The sequence below is a fragment of the Nuphar pumila genome, chromosome 5 (assembly GCF_984573655.1).
Source record: "Nuphar pumila chromosome 5, dmNupPumi1.hap1.1, whole genome shotgun sequence".
In the NCBI taxonomy this organism is placed as follows: domain Eukaryota; kingdom Viridiplantae; phylum Streptophyta; class Magnoliopsida; order Nymphaeales; family Nymphaeaceae; genus Nuphar; species Nuphar pumila.
Window position 1 is genome coordinate 60,666,682 of NC_143253.1, and position 10,421 is coordinate 60,677,102.

Consider the following 10,421-nt stretch of genomic DNA (forward strand, 5'->3'; position numbering starts at 1 on the left):
ATTTTCTTCAAAGCCTCTGCAATTTCTTTGTTTTGAATCTTGCGCATGAAGTCACGATTTATCTCATGAAAAGGAATGGAGAAGTCTCCATGATCTTGAGCATGACTATCATTAAATAGCTTATCAAAATAATCTTTCCATCTCTCCTTAATCTCCTCATCTTTGACTAAAACCCTTTGCGTTTCATCTTTGATACATCTAACCATACCCAAATCCTTCGATTTTCTATCTCTCATCTTTGCAAGCCTATAAATATCATTCTCGCCTTCTTTGGTATCCAACTTGTCATAAACCTCCTTGTATACCTTAGCCCTCGCGTTTCGAACAACTTTTTTAGCTTCCTTCTTTGCTATCATATACTTCTCCAAATTCTCATTATCACGCCTCTTACTTAGATTTCTATAACACTCTCTTTTAACCTTAATAGCTAATTTGACATCCTCGTTCCACCATGATGTATCCTTACCTAGTGGTGCACCGCCTTTAGACTCACCCAATACCTCCTTAGCCACTTTTCTTATGCCACCTGCTATCTTATTCCACATTGATTCTGAATCTTCCTCGAGACACCAATCAGCTTCCTTAACTACCTGCACTACAAACATTCCTTGTTTAGCTCCTTTCAGTGCCCACCACTTAATTCTAGGATCTATCCTATGTCTATCCCTTTTGCGGCATTGTCTAATTCTAAGATCTAAAATTAAGACTCTATGTTGTGTAGCTACACTTTCTCCCGGTATAACCTTACAATCGATGCAACAACCCCTATCTCTCTTTCTAAGTAGGAAAAAATCTGTCTGACTCGTATTAACCCCACTTTTAAATGTTACTAGGTGAGACTCCCTCTTCCTAAACCAAGTGTTTGCTAAGATCATATCATAGGACAAACAAAAATCTAAAATCCTTTCTCCACTTTCATTTCTTTCTCCTATACCATAGCCTCCATGGATACTCTCAAATCCATCCCTACTAATGCCTACATGTCAATTAAGGTCACCGCCGATGAAAAGCTTTTCTCCATAAGACATCCCTTGTACTACTCCATCTAAATCTTCCCAAAATTGATGCTTAATGGAATCAGCTAAACCTACTTGAGGTGCATAAACACTAATAATATTAATAATATCCGTACCTAATACTAATTTAATAAGTAAAATTCTATCACCCTTCCTACGGACCTCAACTACATTATCTATAAACTGACGACTCATAACAATCCCTACGCCATTCCTTTTCCTATTTATTCCTGTATACCAAATCTTATATCCCCAAGGTTCTATCACTTTAGCATTCTCACCTACCCATTTGGTCTCTTGAAGACATAAAATATCAATCTTTCTCCTACACAAACCCGGATCTTCAAAATAATAATAAAAATGGAAAACCCGAGTTTTGAAAACTCGAATTTTCAAAGGAACGATCGGTTCCAACACTAGCTTTGAATTCGATAGAAAGTTCGAGTCGGAACTCGAAACTTCAAACGACATAAAAAAAGAAAACCCAAGTCGGAACCCGGATCTTCAAAATAATAATAAAAATTAAAAACACGAGTTTTGAAAAACTCGAATTTTCAAAGGAACGATCGGTTCCAACACGAGCGTTGAATCCGATAGTAAGTTCGAGTCGGAACTCGAAACTTCAAACGACATAAAAAGGGAAAACCCGAGTCAGAACCCGGATCTTCAAAACAATAATAAAAATGTCAAACCCGAGTTTTGAAAAACTCGAATCTGCAAAGGAACAATCGGTTCCAACACGAGCGTTGAATCCGATAAGAAGTTTGACTCGAAACTCGAAACTTCAAACGACATAAAAAGGAAAAACCTCAGTCGGAACCCGGATCTTCAAAATAAAAATAAAAATGGAAAACCCAAGTTTTGAAAAACTCGAATCTTTAAAAGAAAGATCGGTTCCATCACGAGCGTTGAATCCGATAGGAAGTCCGAGTCGGAACTCAAAAATTCAAACGACATAAAAAGGGAAAACCCGAGTCGAAACCTGGATCTTCAAAATAATAATAAAAATGGAAAACCTGAGTTTTGAAAATTCGAATTTTCAAAAGAACGATCGGTTCCAACACGAGCTTTGAATTCGATACAAAGTTCGAGTCGGAACTCGAAACTTCAAACGACATAAAAAGGGAAAACCCGAGTCGAAACCCGGATCTTCAAAATAATAATAAAATTGGAAAACCCGAGTTTTGAAAACTCGAATCTTCAAAGGAACGATCAGTTCCAACACGAGCGTTGAATCCGATAGGAAGTTTGAGTGGGAACTCAAAACTTCAAACGACATAAAAAAGGAAAACCCGAGTCAAAACTCGGATCTTCAAAATAATAATAAAAATGGAAAACCCGAGTTTTGAAAACTCGAATTTTCAAAGGAACGATTGGTTCCAACACGAGCTTTGAATTCGATAGAAAGTTCAAGTCGGAACTCGAAACTTCAAACGACATAAAAAGAGATAACCCAAGTCGGAACCCGGATCTTCAAAATAATACTAAAAATTAAAAACCCGAATTTTGAAAAACTCGAACTTTCAAAGGAACGATCGGTTCCAACACGAGCGTTGAATCCTATAGTAAGTTCGAGTCGGAACTCGAAACTTCAAACGACATAAAAAGGGAAAACCCGAGTCAAAACCCAGATCTTCAAAACAATAATAAAAATGTCAAACCCGAGTTTTGAAAAACTCGAATATGCAAAGGAACGATCGATTCCAACACGAGCGTTGAATCCGATAAGAAGTTTGAGTCGAAACTCGAAACTTCAAAGGACATAAAAAGGAAAAACCCGAATCGGAACCCGGAACTTCAAAATAAAAATAAAAATGGAAAACCCAAGTTTTGAAAAACTCGAATCTTCAAAGGAATGATCGGTTCCAACACGAGCGTTGAATCCGATAGCAAGTTTGAGTCGGAACTCGAAACTTCAAATGACATAAAAAGAAAAAACCCGAGTCGGAACCCGGATCTTCAAAATAATAATAAAAATGGAAAACCCGAGTTTCGAAAAACTTGAATCTTCAAAGGAACGATCGGTTCCAACATGAGCGTTGAATCGGATAGAAAGTTCGAGTCGGAAATTGAAACTTTAAACGACATAAAAAGGGAAAACCAGAGTCGGAACCCAAATCTTCAAAATAAAAATAAAAATGGAAAACCAGAGTTTTGAAACTCGAATTTTCAAAGGAACGATTGGGTCCAACACGAGCGTTGAATCCGATAAGAAGTTCGAGTTGGAACTCGAAAGTTCAAACGACATAGAAATGGAAAACCCGAGTCGAAACCCGGATCTTCAAAACAATAATAAAAATGTCAAACCCGAGTTTTGAAAAACTCGAATCTGCAAAGGAACGATCGGTTCCAACACGAGCGTTGAAGCCGATAATAAGTTTGAGTCGAAACTCGAAACTTCAAATGACATAAAAAGGAAAAACCTGAGTCGGAACCCGGATCTTCAAAAAAAAAAAAAATGGAAAACCCAAGTTTTGAAAAACTTGAATCTTCAAAGGAATGATCGGTTCCAACACGAGCGTTGAATCCGATAGGAAGTTTGAGTCGGAACACGAAACTTCAAATGACATAAAAAGGGAAAACCCGAGTCGGAACCCGGATCTTCAAAATAATAATAAAAATGGAAAACCCGAGTTTCAAAAAACTTGAATCTTCAAAGGAATGATCGATTCCAACACGAGCATTGAATCCGATAGAAAGTTTGAGTCGGAACTCGAAACTTCAAACGACATAAAAAGGGAAAACCAGAGTCGGAACCCATATCTTCAAAACAATAATAAAAATGGAAAACCCAAGTTTTGAAAACTCGATTTTTCAAAGGAACGATCGGTTCCAACACGAGCGTTGAATCCGATAAGAAGTTCGAGTCGGAACTCGAAAGTTCAAACGACATAAAAAGGAAAAACCCGAGTCGGAACCCAAATCTTCAAAATAATTATAAAAATGGAAAACCCGAGTTTTGAGAATCTCGAATCTTCAAAGGAACGATCGGTTCCAACAAGAGCGTTGAATCTGATAGGAAGTTCGAGTCGGAACTCAAAACTCCAAACGACATAAAAAGGGAAAACCCGAGTCGAAACCCGAATCGTCAAAATAATAATAAAAATGGAAAACCCAAGTTTTGAAAAACTCGAATCTTCAAAGGAATGATCGGTTCTAACACGAGCGTTGAATCCGATAGGAAGTTTGAGTCGGAAATCGAAACTTCGAACGACATAAAAAGGGAAAACCCAAGTCGGAACCCGGATCTTCAAAATAATAATAAAAATGGAAAACCCTAGTTTTGAAAACTCGAATTTTCAAAGGAACGATCGGTTCCAACACGAGCATTGAATCCGATATGAAGTTCGAGTCGGAACTCAAAACTTCAAACGACATAAAAAGTGAAAACTTGAGTCGGAACCCGGATCTTCAAAATAATAATAAAAATGGAAAACCAGAGTTTCGAAAAACTCGAATCTTCAAAGGAACGATCGGTTCCAACATGAGCGTTGAATCCGATAGAATGTTCGAGTCGGAACTCGAAACTTCATACAACATAAAAAGGGAAAAGCCGAGTCGGAACCTGGATCTTCAAAACAATAATAAAAATGGAAAACCCGAGTTTTGAATACTCGAATTTTCAATGGAACGATCGGTTCCAACACGAGTGTTGAATTCGATAAGAAGTTTGAGTTGGAACACAAAACTTCAAATGACATAAAAAGAGAAAACTCGAGTCGGAACCCGGATCTTCAAAATAATAATAAAAATGGAAAACCCGAGTTTTGAAAACTCGAATTTCCAAAAGAAACAATCGGTTCCAACACGAGCGTTGAATCCGATAGGATGTTCGAGTCAGAACTCGAAACTTCAAACTACATAAAAAGGGAAAACACGAGTCGGAACCCAGATCTTCAAAATAATATTAAAAATGGAAAACCCGAGTTTCAAAAAACTCGAATCCTCAAAGAAACGATCGGTTCCAACACGAGCGTTGAATCCGATAGGAAGTTTGAGTCGGGACTCGAAACTTCAAACGACATAAAAAGGGAAAACCCGAGTCGGAACTCGGATCTTCAAAATAATAATAAAAATGGAAAACCCGAGTTTTGAAAACTCGAATCTTCAAAGGAACGATCGGTTCCAACACGAGCTTTGAATTCGATAGAAAGTTCGAGTCGGAACTCGAAACCTCAAATGACATAAAAAGAGAAAACCCGAGTCGGAACCCGGATCTTCAAAATAATAATAAAAATTAAAAACCCGAGTTTTGAAAAACTTGAATTTTCAAAGGAACGATCGATTCCAACACGAGCGTTGAATCTGATAGTAAGTTCGAGTCGGAACTCGAAACTTCAAACGACACAAAACTTGAGTCGGAACCCAGATCTTGAAAATAATAATAAAAATGGAAAACCCCAGTTTTCAAAAACTCGAATCTTCAAAGGAACGATCGGTTCCAACACAAGCAATAAATTCGATTGGAAGTTCGAGTCGGAACTCGAAACTTCAAATGACATAAAAAGGGAAAACCCGAGTCGGAACCCGGATCTTCAAAATAATAATAAAAATGGAAAACCCGAGTTTTGAAAACTCGAATCTTCAAAGGAACGATCGGTTCCAACACGAGCGTTGAATCTGATAGGATGTTCGAGTGGGAACTAAAAACTTCAAACGACATAAAAAGGGAAAACCCAAGTCGAAACCCGGATCTTCAAAATAATAATAAAAATGGAAAACCTGAGTTTTGAAAACCCAAATTTTCAAAGGAACTATCGGTTCCAACACGAGCTTTGATTTCGATAGAAAGTTCGAGTCGGAACTCAAAACTTCAAACGACATAAAAAGAGAAAACCCTAGTTGGAAACGGATCTTTAAAATAATAATAAAAATTAAAATCCGAGTTTTGAAAAACTCGAATTTTCAAAGGAACGATCGACTCCAACACGAGCGTTGAATCCGATAGTAAGTTCGAGTCGGAACTCGAAACTTCAAAGGACACAAAACTTCAGTCGGAACCCAGATCTTTAAAATAATAATAAAAATGGCAAACCCGAGTTTTGAAAAACTTGAATCTTCGAGGAAACGATCGGTTCCAACACGAGCAATAAATTTGATTGGAAGTTCGAGTCGAAACTCGAAACTTCAAATGACATAAAAATGGAAAAACCGAGTTTTGAAAAACTCGAATCTTCAAAGGAACGATCGGTTCCAACATGAGCGTTGAACCCGATAGGAAGTTTGAGTCGGAACTCGAAACTTCAAACGCACAAAAAGGAAAAACCTGAGTCGGAACCCAGATCTTCAAAATAATAATAAAAATGGAAAACCCGAGTTTTGAAAAACTCGAATTTTCAAAGAAACAATCGGTTCCAACACGAGCGTTGAATCCGATAGGAAGTTCGAGACGGAACTCGAATCTTCAAACAAACGATCGATTCCAATAAGAGCATTGAATTCGATAAGAAGATGGAGTCGGAACATGAAACTTCAAACCACATAAAAACGGAAAACCCGAGTCGGAACCCGGATCTTCCAAATAATTATAAAAATGGAAAACCCAAGTTTTGAAAACTCAAATCTTCAAAGGAAGGATCGGTTCCAACACGAGCGTTGAATCCGATAGGAAGCTCGAGTCGGAACTCAAAACTTCAAACGACAAAAAAAAGGGAAAACCCGAGTCGGAACTCGGATCTTCAAAATAATAATAAAAATGGAAAACCCGAGTTTTGAAAACTCGAATTTTCAAAGGAATGATCGGTTCCAACACGACCGTTGAATCCGATAGGAAGTTTGAGTCAGAACTCGAAACTTCAAACGACATAAAAAGGGAAAACCCGAGTCGGAACCCGGATCTTCAAAATAATAATAAAAATGGAAAACTCGAGTTTTGAAAAACTCGAATCTTTAAAGGAACGATCGGTTCTAACACGAAAGTTGAATCCGATAGGAAGTTCGAGTCGGAACTCGAAACTTCAAACGACATAAAAAGGGAAAACCCGAGTCGGAACCCGGATCTTCAAAATAATAATAAAAATGGAAAACCCGAGTTTTGAAAACTCGAATCTTCAAAGGAACGATCGGTTCCAACACGAGCGTTGAATCCGATAAGAAGTTCGAGTGGGAACTCAAAACTTCAAACAACATAAAAACGAAAAACCCGAGTCGAAACCCGGATCTTCAAAATAATAATAAAATTGGAAAACCCGAGTTTTGAAAACTCGAATCTTCAAAGGAACGATCAGTTCCAACACGAGCGTTGAATCCGATAGGAAGTTCGAGTGGGAACTCAAAACTTCAAACGACATAAAAAGGGAAAACCCGAGTCGAAACCCGGATCTTCAACAAACAACAACAACAACAACTACGCCTTCATCCCAAAACAATTGGGGTCAGCGATATGAACCAAAAAAGAAATTCATTTCGGGTCTTCCACATGAATCCTTTTCCTCCAATCATTTCTATCCAATGCCATGCCCTCGGTGAGGTTCAAATCATTCATATCCTTTCCTATCATCTCCATCCAAGTCTTCCTAGGCCTACCCCGACCTCTTTTAACTAATATATTTTCCCATTTCTCCAACCTTCTAATTGGAGCATCATTAGGCCTTCGCCGAATATGTCCAAACCACCGTAAACGATTCTCTCGCATATTATTTTCAATGGGTGCAACACCTATCTTCTTACGTATCTCCTCGTTCTGAATCTTATCTTTTATTGTATTTCCACACATCCATCTAAGCATCCGCATCTCAGCTACACTCATTTTTTGAATATGATGTCTTTTGGCAGCCCAACATTCCGTACCATATAGTAAAGCAGGTCTAATAGTCGTCCTAAAAAACTTTCCCTTCAACCGCAATGGCATTCTACGATCGCACAGCACTCCAGTTGCACTTTTCCATTTCATCCACCCAACCTTTTTCCTATGATTTACATCTCCATCAATTTCTCCATACTTTTGAATGATGGATCCCAAATATTTGAAATAATCATTCACCGGTATTTCTTGCTCACCAAGCTTCACTACACTCCCATCACTACTTCGTTGCTTACTAAACCGACATTCCATATATTCAGTCTTACTCTTACTCAACTTAAAACCTCTAACTTCCAATGCCTGTCTCCATAATTCTAACTTAGCATTAACCCCAGCTCTAGACTCATCAATCAAAACAATATCATCAGGAAACAACATACACCACGATACATTTTCTTGAATTGATCTCATAAGCTCATCCATCACTATCGCAAATAGGAAAGGGCTTAAAGCAGATCCTTGATGTAACCCAACCGTTATCGGAAAATTGGTTGTCACCCCTCCACAAGTACGGACATTGGTTACTACTCCTTCATACATATCTTTAATTATACTAATGTACTTGAGAGAAACACCTTTCTTCATCATTGTCCATCAGAGAACATCCCTAAGTACTCTATCGTATGCCTTCTCTAAATCAATAAAAACCATATGCAAATCTTTGTTCCTCTCCCTATATCTTTCAATAAGTTGTCTAAGAAGATGCATAGCTTCCATAGTTGATCTTCCAGGCATAAAACCGAATTGATTCTCCGATATCATGACAACCTTCCTCAACCTAGACTCAATCACCCTCTCCCAAAGTTTCATACTATGACTCGTGAGTTTTATACCACGATAGTTTGTGCAATCTTGTATATCACCCTTATTCTTATATAAAGGCACCAAAGTACTCTTCCTCCACTCATTAGGCATCTTATTTGTTCGCCAAATCAAGTTAAAAAGATTTGTCAACCATTCTAAACCTTTCTCTCCCAAGCATTTCCAAGCCTCGATAGGTATACCATCTGGGCCAACTGCCCTGCTTGATTTCATTTTCTTCAAAGCCTCTGCAATTTCTTTGTTTTGAATCTTGCGCATGAAGTCACGATTTATCTCATGAAAAGGAATGGAGAAGTCTCCATGATCTTGAGCATGACTATCATTAAATAGCTTATCAAAATAATCTTTCCATCTCTCCTTAATCTCCTCATCTTTGACTAAAACCCTTTGCGTTTCATCTTTGATACATCTAACCATACCCAAATCCTTCGATTTTCTATCTCTCATCTTTGCAAGCCTATAAATATCATTCTCGCCTTCTTTGGTATCCAACTTGTCATAAACCTCCTTGTATACCTTAGCCCTCGCGTTTCGAACAACTTTTTTAGCTTCCTTCTTTGCTATCATATACTTCTCCAAATTCTCATTATCACGCCTCTTACTTAGATTTCTATAACACTCTCTTTTAACCTTAATAGCTAATTTGACATCCTCGTTCCACCATGATGTATCCTTACCTAGTGGTGCACCGCCTTTAGACTCACCCAATACCTTCTTAGCCACTTTTCTTATGCCACCTGCTATCTTATTCCACATTGATTCTGAATCTTCCTCGAGACACCAATCAGCTTCCTTAACTACCTGCACTACAAACATTCCTTGTTTAGCTCCTTTCAGTGCCCACCACTTAATTCTAGGATCTATCCTATGTCTATCCCTTTTGCGGCATTGTCTAATTCTAAGATCTAAAATTAAGACTCTATGTTGTGTAGCTACACTTTCTCCCGGTATAACCTTACAATCGATGCAACAACCCCTATCTCTCTTTCTAAGTAGGAAAAAATCTGTCTGACTCGTATTAACCCCACTTTTAAATGTTACTAGGTGAGACTCCCTCTTCCTAAACCAAGTGTTTGCTAAGATCATATCATAGGACAAACAAAAATCTAAAATCCTTTCTCCACTTTCATTTCTTTCTCCTATACCATAGCCTCCATGGATACTCTCAAATCCATCCCTACTAATGCCTACATGTCAATTAAGGTCACCGCCGATGAAAAGCTTTTCTCCATAAGACATCCCTTGTACTACTCCATCTAAATCTTCCCAAAATTGATGCTTAATGGAATCAGCTAAACCTACTTGAGGTGCATAAACACTAATAATATTAATAATATCCGTACCTAATACTAATTTAATAAGTAAAATTCTATCACCCTTCCTACGGACCTCAACTACATTATCTATAAACTGACGACTCATAACAATCCCTACGCCATTCCTTTTCCTATTTATTCCTGTATACCAAATCTTATATCCCCAAGGTTCTATCACTTTAGCATTCTCACCTACCCATTTGGTCTCTTGAAGACATAAAATATCAATCTTTCTCCTACACAAACCCGGATCTTCAAAATAATAATAAAAATGGAAAACCCGAGTTTTGAAAACTCGAATTTTCAAAGGAACGATCGGTTCCAACACTAGCTTTGAATTCGATAGAAAGTTCGAGTCGGAACTCGAAACTTCAAACGACATAAAAAAAGAAAACCCAAGTCGGAACCCGGATCTTCAAAATAAAAATAAAAATTAAAAACACGAGTTTTGAAAAACTCGAATTT